The sequence below is a fragment of the Trichosurus vulpecula genome, chromosome 1, assembly GCF_011100635.1.
Source record: "Trichosurus vulpecula isolate mTriVul1 chromosome 1, mTriVul1.pri, whole genome shotgun sequence".
In the NCBI taxonomy this organism is placed as follows: domain Eukaryota; kingdom Metazoa; phylum Chordata; class Mammalia; order Diprotodontia; family Phalangeridae; genus Trichosurus; species Trichosurus vulpecula.
In genome coordinates this window covers 396,608,659-396,622,759 of record NC_050573.1, presented here as the reverse complement: position 1 = coordinate 396,622,759, position 14,101 = coordinate 396,608,659, and the positions used below count along the sequence as shown (strand labels likewise).

At 37.2% G+C, this 14,101-nt stretch overlaps 1 long non-coding RNA gene across 2 annotated transcripts in view; it reads right to left on the bottom strand.

Moving 5' to 3' along the window:
- The window catches only part of LOC118848907, a 44,174-nt gene that overhangs the window by 2,036 nt on the left and 28,037 nt on the right, over positions 1-14,101 (bottom strand). The gene's annotated exons all lie outside the window — the stretch shown is intronic.

The following is a 14,101-nucleotide window of genomic DNA, read 5'->3' as shown; positions in this document are numbered from 1 at the left end:
AATTTTGCACTTAATTCAAGTTAATCTGCAGTGGAAAGTGGAATATCAAGGCCATAGGTCCTATTTATGTAGATCCACTACTTGATTCCTTTATGAACTTTTTTTTTATTTTAATGTTCTTATGTGTGAATAATCATTTGGATTCTTGTAACTTTGACCAACTCAAATAATTATGGTTAAGCACATGAGGATTAACTAGCCACAGTTTTGTTAAAATACAAAATGTGAGGGCCGACAATCAGTTTGCTGCATGTGTGGCTTCATAGATGTCTACTTTTTAAAAGCTCTATATATGGCAGATAGTACCATATAAGCATACTTAATTGAAAGAAAAACTACTCTAGAAAAGAAGTTGTTACATTTGTGTTTTTTTTAATAATTCAATAATGCTTAAAGATCAACATGTGAAATTTTGAATCAAAAGAAGATGGGACGTGGTACTTAAGTACTCTCAGATTTAGCTATTTTTAACATGTTTGACAAATGAAATGTTTATTACTATGTAGTCATTTCTCACATGTCCACTTGAATCCTAATCTAGCTTTTCCCTTACCATTTCAATATGCTTTTGAGCTTCTGCCCTCCATCCCCCATTGTTACTGTGTGTCCAGGTTGTGTACATTAATTTTAATAGCTCTAAGGAAATAAATATTTAGGAAGGTGAATATCATTCCCACCCCCAAATTCTACAATGCAAATCAAAACAAAATGATCTTTCGATATTTGTATTACTTGGCTCATCTCCATAACTTTGGATAATCAAGTTAATGGTATTTTGAAAAATCAATGAGGAAGGGAGTATTATTTGACTTTTGTATTTAAATAAATGAAGTCATCATTTCAACTCTGAAATATTGGTCATTTTATTCTGGCCAGAAAAAAAATTAATTGGCCAGGAGTGAAATAAAAAGAACAGCACTTTAAGATAATTTTTTTCTTTGTTTTCAGAGCGTGCCCACAGCAACACACTAAATTGTTTAACATTTTCTGAATTAGAGCAACAAAAAAAATCCCTCATGTTCAATCACCAGGTTTCTACCATACCAAATTTTCTAGTGCTGTATATTTTTTTTTAATTCAATGTATAGGACTTTAAATGAAAACTTTAGTAAATATAATAAACTCCTATTCTTAATCTGAAAAAGTCTCAACCATAATTTGTTTTATAAGCTAGTTGACAGATCCGTGATCTCATTGGTGTGGGTACACTCCACTAATGCAGAAAGATCCAACTATATACATTTTGTCCATTTCATTTTCAAATTTGTTGCAAATTAGAGATCCTAATATGAATATTCAGCTAATCATACACTCATTCTCTTTACCATTCTGGATTAATGAGTTTAGTATATCATAATTTAGTATCTAGTTTGCATATTCTACCTATTTGCTATAATTTGGGTAACCCTAAATTTTTTATGTTCCTGAAGCTAGGACTGTTTGAAGTGATTCAAAAGTAAGTAAAAATAGTTTTGTATAATTATTGCTCTGTGGTAATACAAAATTTCTAAAGTGTAGATAAACATAAAAGCTAAAGATACAATTGCCAACATTTAAATTATAGATTCTCTCTAGCCTACCAAAGTTTATTTCAAATTTAATATTTTCTAGCTGGAACAAATTATTTCATACAATTAACAGTAGTATAAATATCTAGATCAATTAAAGGCTTTGTCACAGAACAAAGTCTACCATGTTACACTAAGATTTAAATATGGCCCTAGTGAGATTATGTCGTTTATGACTAATCAAAGTTTCAGGCCAAAATACAGAGAGATTTATCACTAGATGGTTGTCCATTCAGTGTCAGAATTTTTCATCTGAGCAACCCCATAATGAATTAGAAACTTGAGTTTTTATGTATTCAAACAAGCCCATAATGATCAAGCCAGTTGTTTGAAATATCCAAACATAGATATATAACAGGACAACATTCTCAACTTAGCATAACTGATGGAGTACAAAGAGCATTTAACTTGGGAGTTGGGAGACCTGGGATGTAGGCCAGGTTGCATGACTAGGGGGAGCTTATCTTCTCTAGGCCTGCTTCCTTCCTCATCTATAAAATGAGGTTAAATTGTAGATGAAGTTGAATGCTCCTTGGAGATCTAATATCATGTAACTACATATATTTCCCCCACACTCCCTCAGGAAAACCATAGGAAATTAATGTGAAGGACAACACTTGTGATATGCTTTGTGGAACATAAGTACTTTATCTCATACTCTTTGATTTTTCCTTATTGTCAAAACTCATTTAAAATATATAGTTAGAAGAATGAATGCCGAAGGGAATGGTTACCTCTAATGAAGAACCTTTTTACAATCCATTCCAAAGTATCCATATTTATTGAGTTATAGCAGCAACCCATGAGCACTTTAATAGCTAGAGGAATTTTGCTATAAATAGGCATGTAGGCCCAGCAGTAACTTTTGTTTTCTTATGCTAAATACATGTAAGCAGTCATGATATGTACATGTCAGCATCAGACCATCAATCCCATTTTTCCAGTTTACTAGCAACCAAGTAATAGACTAGATTTAAGTGGATGTCAGTGTGGTAAAAATGGATCACTGCATTTGTGAAAAAATAATTGAGACTATATTAATCAAAACTAAAAGATGTCATGAAATAATGTTGGTGTGAGATCAACATGCTATTCCTTAATAAATTTTTTTTAAAATGTATCAATTAGTCTAAAAAAAATAATAAAAATATATCACAGACCTTCAAAAGAAGAAAATAAATGGTTATTCTAGTCAGAAAAGCTCCATCTCAGTATCACTATACTAATTTGATTTTTAAATATATTTTAGGCCTTCTGCCTGAAGTGCTACTGAGTATCCTCATGGCTTAATGGTAGCCCTAAGTTCTCGAAGGTTATGTGTCAGCAGAAGACAGGCCTGAGACAAACTTCCTGACTTTTTGACAGAGGCCCACTTTCTCCAAGTTAGTAGAAGCTTATAACTAGAGGGTTGACCAAGAGCTAGTGAATTTTTTTTTCAGCTACCAAAGCCAACAGACTTAGTTTAGAAAGATCGCCATAATGATGGAGAAGATGCCCACCCCAACAAAATCATAGCTCCTTGAATATAGGCCTAGGCCACATGGTATAGTGGAAGGCACTATTTTGGAGTCAGAGGACCCAAGTTCAGTTATAGCTCTTCTATTTATACCTGTGTCACTGATTTTGAATACGCCAACCCTTTTGGGCCTTAATTTCCTTATCTGAAAAATGAGGGGACTGGTCAAGATGATGTAGTGTAAGACCCCTTTAATTGAGCTCCAAATAACAGAATCACACATCCATCTAGTGCAATCCTCATTTTATGGATGAGGAAGTTGAGGCCCAAAGAGATGAGGCCACATGGGTAATAGGTGGCACAGCCAAGTTTTGAACCAAGGTCTTAGGATTCCAAATCCAGCGTTTGGTTAAGATACTTCCAAACCATGCTTCCTGCATTCTGAATCTCTTCCCAGTGGCGTTTGGACACCCCCGTGTCCCTGGACTCAAATAATTGAGCTCTCACCATATCTCCCCCAAACAAGGCCACCAAGCCCCAATTTCAACTCTAGCTCTCCTTTATACACTATCTTCTCCAATTAGAATGTAAGCTTTTTGAGGGCAGAGGCTGTCTTGCTTTCTTGCACTTTTATCATCAGCACTTAAGACAGTGCCTGGCTCATAGTAGGCACTTAATAATGCTTTGTTTTGTCCATTCACAACTCTATGATCCTTTGCTAATAAAAGTTTCAGTGTGCCTTGCAACAGCAGGCAAATTTAAATGTCACCCATCAGAGAATTGTGTGAGTCACCTCTATCATGCTTTTTACAACAACTTCAGAAGATGTGTTTTCTTCTAGAGTGCTTAAGGAATTATCATGTAAGACTTATCTAAAAGCCAGTTCTTTGTATAAATTGAATGAAAGCAGAATATCTCTCATCATGAAGGAAAATGGTACAATTTTATTATAGATTAGGTCTTAGAAAGAATGGAAAATACCAGTTTACTTCTCCCACACATTTCTATTGTATGGCCAATTTAAATCCTCTGGAAACATAAAATTCCAGTTGTCCTAAGCAGCAAGTTCAAAGCCTAGCTCTGTCATCTGACTTGTGTGACCATTTCAGTTCCTCACCTGTAAAATACAGAGTTTGGATTAAATGACTTTGAAGATCCCTGCCGGTTCTAAATTAGTATTCCTATCACTAGATAGCAAATTTTGCTCTTGTCAGTTTTGAGAAGCGATAATTTAGGCCATGGTCCAAGAGCTTCCTCAACAAATAATAGGAATGTGACAAACAGCCTGTGCTGGAATCATTGACCTGTTGAATGGAAGGGCTGAAACAAATGACAAGAGAGTGCTTTTCCTCCTGCATAAAATTAAGGTAGGGACGGTTTCAACCAGAAGGGGCTGAAATACCTTTGTTTCCTTCCACATGTCCTGCCAGCAGATCCTGAAATATTTTTTTTTGAGTAAATGAATTAAAGCTATCCCATGGTTAACTTTCATTATAATTTAATTAAATCAACAAAAAAATAGAAGACAAAGGGTCAAGAAGAAAAGATCGACTTCAAAACGCAGGAAACTGCATTTATACATAAAGGAGTTAGTGACATAAAGAACATAGAAAATATTGCTGATGATTAGGAATTGTTTTCATCTCTACTGTTAAAAACAAGGAATTCAAAAGAACCAGATATGGAAAATGAATCGTCGATTATGAAAGTGGTGTTTTAAAATGAGACTTGCTTTTTTTGATTCCAGGTTAAAATATACAGGTATGGCAGGCATCTTATATCAGGGAGTGAAGTAAACGTAACACAAACAAGAATGAATTTTCCTGAAATCTCATACATCTGATCAAAAGATCTTTAAACTGAAAGTGGGGAGGGGGAAGAGAGGGAATTCATTTTGACACTAAGGACCCACTACTATGTGCAAGGTTTGCTATTACTGTGGAAAAGATGGAGACTGGCTAAAATGATCGTTCAGATAGATGGAATCAGAACTGGTAAAGAATCAGACTCCAGAAGCAGTCATTAATGTTTAGATGTCCTCTTGGAAGTGTCCAAGGAGGTGTCTCAGAAATCTGGCACTTGCTAAAATAAGTGATCTAGATGAAGGCAAAGCTACATCCTTATCAGATTTGCACATTGACACAAAGTTAGAAATGTTAACTAACACTGGATGACAGACTCAGGATTCAAAGGAATATTGACAGGCTCAAAAATTAACTTCACATTATGTATGGTGGTATGAGCCTATTTAAACATTAGTCTGAAAAAGATCTGGGGAATTTGTTTAGTAGACTACAAGCTCAATAGCAGTCAGTGTGAAATAGCAACTCTGAAAGCTAATGTGATTCTGGGCTACATTGAGAGAGGCAGAGAAGTAGTGATCCTATGCTCTGCCTGCCCACAATTCTAGGAAGGCCATTGACAGGCTAAAGAGTATGCAAATGTAACCATAATGTTCTAAACCATGCCAGTCCTTTGAAGGAGTAGGCCTTTTCACCTAGGAAAAAACAAGATTTAGGGAGAACATAACTATTATTTCTCCCAAAAGAGAAGAACTATGAACGATGGGTGGATATTGCAAAGGGGCAACTTAATCCATTCATTGGCAAGCTGTTAGAAAGTGATTGCTATATGCCAGGCCATGTGCTACGTGCAGGGAACACAAAGACAAATGAAACCATCCTCTCAAGGACTTTACATTCTATCATGGGAGACAAAGTGGGCACACGTTGGTGTCCATAAAGTGAAGATAAGGTATTTTCAGAGGCACTGGTGACATCAGGAAGGGTTTCATGTAGAAGATAGGGCTTCAGCTGAGATTAGAAGGAAACGGGATTCCAAGAGGTGGCAAGGAGATGAAAGTACTTTTCTAGCCCGTGCTGGATACTAGCACAAAGGTACAGAGACGAGACAGAGGGACGTGTGAGACAACGATAAAATGGCCAGTTTGGCTCGATCAGAGTATGGCAAGGGGATTAATGTATAACATGGCTGGAAAGTTAGGTTGGGACCAAATGGTGAAAAGTTTGAAGAGTTTCAAATGCCAAACAAAGGTACTTCTCTTTGATCCTAGAGCTAATAAGGAGTCACTGGAGTTGATTAAGTAGAAGAGTGAAGTGGCCAGACCTTTTCTTTAGGAAAATCACTTTGAGTGGAAGATATTTTTGAAAGGGAAGAGACTGGAGTCTTATAGACACCTGTTAGGAGTCTGTTGTGATAGTTAAGGAGATGAGGGCTGAATTATGTTGGTGGCTATGTACGTAAGGAGAAGGGTATGGATATTGTGGAAGTAGAAAAGATACTATCTGTCAACTGATTGTTTTAGTATCTCTGTGAAGTGAGGGAAGGTGACTAGTTGAAGATGATACTGTGCTTGCATACTTGGGTCACTAAAAGCATGATGGTGCCCACCACAAGAAAAGGGGAAATCAGAAAAGGAGTTCTGTGAGAAAAATCATGAGCTCTATTTTAGGCAGATGACTTATAGAAGGAAAAACTCCAGAATTAGAGCTATCCAAAAATGGAATGGGAGACTTTAGGAAGCAGTGGGCTCCCTTCACTGACTGTCTTCAAGCAAAGGCTAAATTACCACCTTTTGGGTATAGTATAGAGGGGATTCTTGTTCAAATGCTTGTTGACTTTAAGTACAGTTTGAGGTGGCTAATGAGTTTCTTGCAGCTGAAATTCTATTAATTAGAACAGGTTAAATTGAGTATTTTTGGCTAAAAACAATGAATTATGCAGTACAGTTAGAAATGGTTTTGCAAAACTAAGGAACAATCAGAACTTTGAAAGAAAAATAGAGAATATGATGGAAAGTAGATAACCTGGAGAATATTCTTGAACCTTTGTTTCAACAGTCCGGCTAGCAGCTGTTGTGGGGATGAAAGACCAACACAAGCTCAACAACAAGCACACTATCAGCACGCTGCAAAGGCCCAGATTCTTTTGATCTGCTTTACTAAGGAAAGCAAGGTTAAGGGGTTAACAGGCTTACTTCAATCCAGCATACAGACATCATTCACTTAGTTCAGGGGAAAAAGCCAGCACCCTGAACTTTGGAGCAAAATACAAATAAATTACAAACATCGACAGACCTTGTCTGATTCAAATCTCAATACATAGTTACCAGAGTTTAACAAAGTCCCTACATCAGGGTTTAAAAGCTGGAGGGCTGTTACCTACAGATGCCCAGAGTCTCCACATGAGCACTCCACCAAGAGTGAGAGCCCTAAGCAAATGGCTCTGTCTTCCCTTTTTCATACAGTTTCAGATGTTATCAAACATCATCTGAGCCACCAGAACTTAGGCTCCTATGATTGGCTCTGGAGTTAGCACCTCTCCTTAGGACCCTGGGAGCTTCACACCCACATGGGCTTAGCACCTAGTAATTAGGGGTTTGAGGGAAACTTAGGAGCAAAGATCTAATCGGGAGGGCCTCCCTTAGTTAGCCCCACCTGGGGCCCCACCTTAGTTACCAATTCACACCCATATAGGTTTAGCACCTAATAGGAGTTTGGGCCTGGGGCTCAGCACCTAGTAAGACTCAAAGACACTTAATCATTTTAAAACAGTAAGAAAGCCCCAAATTAATTGATATCACAACCTTAAAACAACTAAGGAAGAACTGCTACTACACCATACATCTTAGAGTCTGTAGAAAAACCCATCTCAGTAACTCCAATTTAGATATGGACCTTCTGAAAATATGAAATAGGAAAGCAATGTATCCTGGCACTGATGATATAGCAAAAACACTAGAATTAAAAGACCTCGGTTCAACTATTTGAAGAGTTATCCTGAAGAAGAAAGATTAGACTTCATCTTCTTGAATCCTGAGGACAGAACTAGGAACAATAAGTGAATGATACGAAGTCAGATTTAGAAAAGGTATAAGAAAAAACTTTATTTTGGGAGAGGTCCACAAGTCTATCTCTAAACATTTATATCAGTAAGAGAAAGCAGATCAATGAATGGGAATCCAACTAAAAAACTGGAAAATGAACAAAAAACACCACTGCCCTCACTCCTAGCCAATTAAACACAAAAATAAAAATCCTGAAAATCAAAGGAGAGATTAGAAAAAACAAAGCAAAACATTCATTGAGTTAATAAAACTAGGAGCTGTTTAAAAAAAATAATAAACCACTAGCTAATTTGGTTTACTATTGAGAATGGAAAAGGTGAATTCACAATCAATGAAGACACAAAAGCAATTTTTAGGAGCTATTTCACCCAATTATATGCCAATAAAACTTACAACCTAAACGAATGGAAAGGTATTTACAAAAATATAAATTGCCTGCATTAACAAACATAAAATAGAATATGAAAAAGAAATTGAATAAGCTATTGATCAACTCCCAAAGAAAAATCCTCTAGAGCTAGAGTTCTACCAATGTTTTAAAAAAAAAATCAATTCCAATAACACATAAACTGTTTGAAAAAAATAAGTAAAGGGGCAACTAGGTGGCACAGTGAGTAGAGCACCGGCCTTGGAGTCGGGAGGACCTGAGTTCAAATTCAGCCTCAGACACTTGACATAATTAATAGCTATGTGACCTTGGGCAAGTCACTTAACCCCAATTGCCCTGCCTTCCCCCTCCCCACCAAAAAAAAAAAAGAAATAAAGAAGGAATCCTACCAAATTCCTTCTATGATACAAATAGGGTAGTGATAACTAAACCAGAAAGAGTCAAAGCAGAAAACCATAAACCAATTTCTCTAATGAATGCTGATGTAAAAAACTTATATAAAAGATTGGCAAGGATATTACAATGGTATACCACAAAGATCACACACTATGACCAAGCTAGATTTGTACCAGGAATGCAGGGCTGGTTCAATATTAGGAAAAACATAAACATAACTGACTGTAATAATTACAAAAATAACAAAAAATCAGTAGACACAGAAAATGTTTTTGACAAAATATAACACCCATTACTGTTTAAAACAACAACAATAGGAACAAATGGAGCTTTTCTTAAAATGATAAGTTATATCTATCTAAAACCAAGAACAAGTACCATTTGTGAGGGAATGAGATAGAAGCAAAGTAATGAATTGTCCATGACTAGAAGTGTCTCTCAAACAGAGAGTGGATATCATCAGTCGTGGATGTTGTAGGAAAGATATAGAGAGAGACGGACTAGGCAAGGAGATGGGCTAAGGAAAATTATCTATTATCTATTAGCTTCAGGGTATATCTGTTATCTCAATTCTAACAAAACTAGCCTCCCAGGAGTTCTAGAAACAGAAATTTTGTGGAAGATACTTTTGGGCACGAGTTTGGAGTAAGTTCTTAGCCTGGTGTCAGTGAGTTTGTTTTTCAAAAAAGTGTTTTGATAATTGTACTTCGATATCATTAGTTTCTTTTGTAACCCACTTTATTGTATTTTATCATTTAAAACACATTATTCTGAGAGTCCATGGGGTTAATCAGATTGCCTGGGTCCAGGACATGAAAAAAGTTTAAAATCCCTGGTACAGAAGAAAAGCTCTTCTAGGAAGAGGCATGGAACTTTGGAACTCAAGGAACTGATTTTTGACCCTAGACTCCAGTGGGCCTATATGGGCCTCAAAAGAGAAAGGAGCACAGGGTACTAAAGTCAAGATCACTATAAACAACAGAAGTATTCCCATCAGGTTAGGAAAGTTGCTTCAACAAGCCCAATAAGACAAGGCAGAAACTTGAACTACTGACATCTATAAGAAAGTACACCAGAAAATCACCATGGTCAGTCTAGAAAAGAAGCCCCAGGGAGAATCTTATCTCTCATTCTAATTCTGCTTTTAAAGGAGTTTTTTTTTTCTTTAAGTAATTTTTTTTTCCTTGCCTCTTTTACCATTAGGCCAATTCTGTTTTTTAAGATGTTATTTTCTTCAGCATTTTTTGGTGCCTCTTTTACCAAGCTGTTAATTCTCTTTTCACAACTTTCTTGTATCACTCTCATTTCTTTTCCCAATTTTTACTCTACTACTCTTATCTCTTTCCTTAATACTACTAGGAGGTACCAGAACCAGAGACACACTTAAAACAGAAAAACATACACAGAGCTAAAATAAAGGGATGGAGCAGAATCTAATATGCTTCAGTTGAAATAAAAAAGGCAGGTGTAGCAATTACGAACTCAGACAAAACAAAAGCAAGAAGATAATTGGGGAAACTACATTTTGCTAAAAGGTACCATAAACAATAAAGCAAAATTAAAAATCTTTACGTCAGGTTTCTCTGACAAAGACCTTATTTCTTAAACATATATACTGAGTATAGAAGTGAGTCGAATTAATAAAAAACAAGAGTAATTCCCCAACTGATAAATAGTCAAAGGATTTTAAGAGGCAGTTTTCAGAAGAAGAAATCAAAGCTATCTACAGTCATATTAAAAATGCTCTAAATCACTACTGATTAGAGAAATGCAAATTAAAACCACTCTGAAGTACTACCTCACACCTATCAGAAATGACAAATGCTGGAGGGGATACGGGAACAATGGATACATTAATGAACTGTTGGTGGAGTTGCGAACTGGTCCAACCATTCTGGGAAAAGATTTGGAACTATCCCCAAAGGGCTATAAAACTGTATATACCTTTTGACCCAACAATATTATTACTAGATCTGTACCCCAGAGAGAGTAAAGAAAAAGGAAAAGAACCTGTATGTATGAAGATATTTATACCAGCCCTTTTTGTGGTGGCAAAGAATTGGAAATTGAGGGGATGGCCATCAATTGGAGAATGACTGAACAAGCTGTGGTGTAAAACTGTGATGGAATACTATAAGATGGAGTCATAAGAAATGACTTGGGGTGGAGCAGGTTTCAGAAAAACATGGCAGGACCTATATGAACCTATGCCAAGTGAAGTGAGAAGAACCAGGAGATCATTGTGCACGGTAACGGCAATACTGTAATGATGATCAACTGTGAAAGACTTGGCTTCTCTGATCAATATGATGATCCAAGACAATTCCAAAGGACTCATGATGAAAAAATCCACCTCCAGAGAGAGGGGGAACGGATGGACTCAGTGCAAATTGAAGCATAATTTTCTCACTTTATTTTTGTTTTTTTTTTAATATGACTAACATGGAAATATGTTTTGCATAATTTCACATGTGTAATTGATATCCCATCGCTTGCCTACTCAGTAGTGAGGGAGGGATGGGAGAGAGAGAGAATTTGGAACTCAAAATTTAAAAAAAAAAAGAATGTTAAAAATAAATAATAGATACCAAAAAATCACTTTGGTGGTTGAATAGAGGATAGATTGGAGTGGGGAGAGAGTTCTTTCTTTTTTTGTTTTGTTTTTTTGCAGGGGGAAGGCAGGGCAATTAGGGTTAAGTGACTTGCCCTAGGTCACACAGCTAGTGAGTGTGTCAAATGTCTGAGGCTGGATTTGAACTCAGGTCCTCCTGACTCCAGGGCCAGCTCTATTCACGACACAGCCTAGCTGCCCCAGGAGAGATTTGAAATAAGCAAAGCCACCAGCAGACTACTGTAATAATCCAAGCATGAGGTGATTCAAGCCTGCCCCAGAATGGTGGCAGTTCAGAGGAAAGAAGGAGGCATATTCAAGAGATGAAAATTTTAAATTGACAGGCCTTGGTAACAAACTGGATATGGAGTAGGGTGTGGGGAGATAAGGAGTCCAAGATGACTCCTATGTTGTAAGCCTGAGAAACTGTGAGGACAGCGTTACTCTCTATAGTAACAGGGGAAATTAGGAGAGGAGGATTTAGGGGAAAGTTTAGGACATGTTTAATTTGTCTACTAGATATCCAGTTTAAGATGTCTGAGAGGCATTCAGACATGTAAAAATGGAAGACAGCAGAGAGTCTGGGGTAGGAAAGACAGACCTGAGAATCATTAGCATAGAAACTGATGAGATCAGCACATGAAGTCACATAGAGGCAGAAGAGAAGAGGACCCAGGACAGAACCCTCAGGGACGCCTCTGGTTAGAGAGTGTGATCTGCTTGGGGACAGAGCAAAGGAAACCAAGAAGAAGCAGTCAGGTAGGAGGAGAGCCAGGAGAGAGTGGTTTTCTAAAAACATAGAGAAAAAGAGTATCAAGGAGGAGAGAGTTATCAGCAGTATCAAAGGCTGCATGTAAGTCAAGGAGAATGAGGATTAAGAAAAGGGCATTGGATTTGGTGATGGAGAGATCGTTGGTAACAGAGCAATTTTAATGGAATGAAAAGGTTGGAAGCTTTATTGTAAGCAATTAAGAAGAAAATGAGAGGAGAATTAAAGGACCCATTAGAGAAGCCCTTTTTGAACTGTTAGCTATAAAGGGCAGAAGGAGCTATAGAACAAAAGTGGCATGGAAGAGTCAAGTGAGGGTTTTTTCAGGATGGGGCAGGTATGGACATATTTGTAGGTAATAGGTAATGAGCTGGTAGACAGGGAGAGACTGAGTTACAGAGTAGGATGACAGAGGGGGAATTGTGTTGAATGAAAGGGGATGGGATGGGATCACTTGAATAGGTTGAAGGGCTAGACTTGGTAAGAAGTATGGTCACTTCATTATGTGAGATGGGGCAAAAGAGGAGGTAGTAAATGGTAAAAGGCATCTGAGTGATAAGAGGCAAGGAAAAGGGGAGAAGAGGGAGTTCATAGCAAACGGCCTCAATTTTTCCCGTAAAATATAAGGCAAGATTCTCCACTGATAGAGTGGGGGGATGGGAAGCCATGGGAAGTTTGAGGAGGGATGATAAGGTTTGGAAGAACCTCTGTGAAGAGTGGGCTAGTGAATTGATAAGGGAAGTATAATAGGACTGCCCAACAGCAATGAGGCCCCGGTGAGGTTGTATAACACAAATCTGTGATGGACCCAGTAAGAACAGCGTGATCACAAGATCAGACTTTTCGAGCTCAAAGGGGCTGTCAAGGTCTAGTCCAGCGGTGTCCAAACTTTTTAAATCACGCACCCCTATCTGCATAAAAAAAATCAAGCACGATTTCCAATATATGTATGTTTGTGAATTATATATCTATTACTCCATTTTCCATAGAACACTATGCCCCAGACTAGGTACCTCTTTTCAGTTTCCCTTCTTGTGTTGTCTTCCCCCATTATATTTTAATCTCCTAGAGGGTAGGGTCATCTCTTTTTTTTATATATATATCTCCAGCACTTTGCATGTGCCTGACACATAGTAGGTGTTTAATAAATGAATTGAAAATTAAATTACTACTGTATCAATATGTATATGGTAAAACATACATATAAAAATTTAAATGGATGCCATAAAGATAAAACAAATCTTTTAAATAATATTTATTTGATTTATTTGCTCTCACCAAAAAATTAATGCTACTTCTTCATGCTTCATGCTACTTCTTCGAATATGCTTCATTATTTTGACAATCTTGGTTTAACGCTTTGTGATACAAATTCAAAGTTCTGTTTTTCAATTCAGTTTATCTCATTTTTCTGCTTTAACAGACATCGAAGCTGACAGAGGAAGGATGTTGAGAAGATGATAGGGTAACTGATTACTGAAATGGCATTATTTTCTTCTCTATCTCACTACAATAAGGAATTTTCTTCCTTAACCCTAATACAAATTTTAAAAATATGAATTTCTTCAAGTGCCACCTCTTAAAAGAGGCCTTTCCAGAATCTTCCAGCTGTTAATACAACCCTGCCTGAACCTCCCTTTCTTTTGCTCAGAAATCACTACATTTATCTTGTACGTGTAGCACTCCCTTCCTCAGTTGGTGGGTAAATGAGAGAGATGCTGGCAGAACTCCTCAGTGTATTCAGATCCAAAGACCACAAGAGGTTGTATCTGTCCTGAAGGACAGCCTTCATTTCCTCTTACCCTGAAGGAGAAAGGAAGAGCTGTAAAAGATCAAGAAATGAGAAGTGACAAAGCACTGCAAAGGTAGAGGATGTGAAGTCCAGCACCGAAGGATGAAAGAAGACTGAACTTTACACAGCAGAGTTTGTCCTGAGACAATCTGAGCAACACCCAAAAAAAAAAAAAAAAAAAGGAAGTTCACGAACTGGACAGGGGTCTGCAGCACAAAAGAGCTAAATTAGCTGTTGGGGCTGTTGTTTCAGGC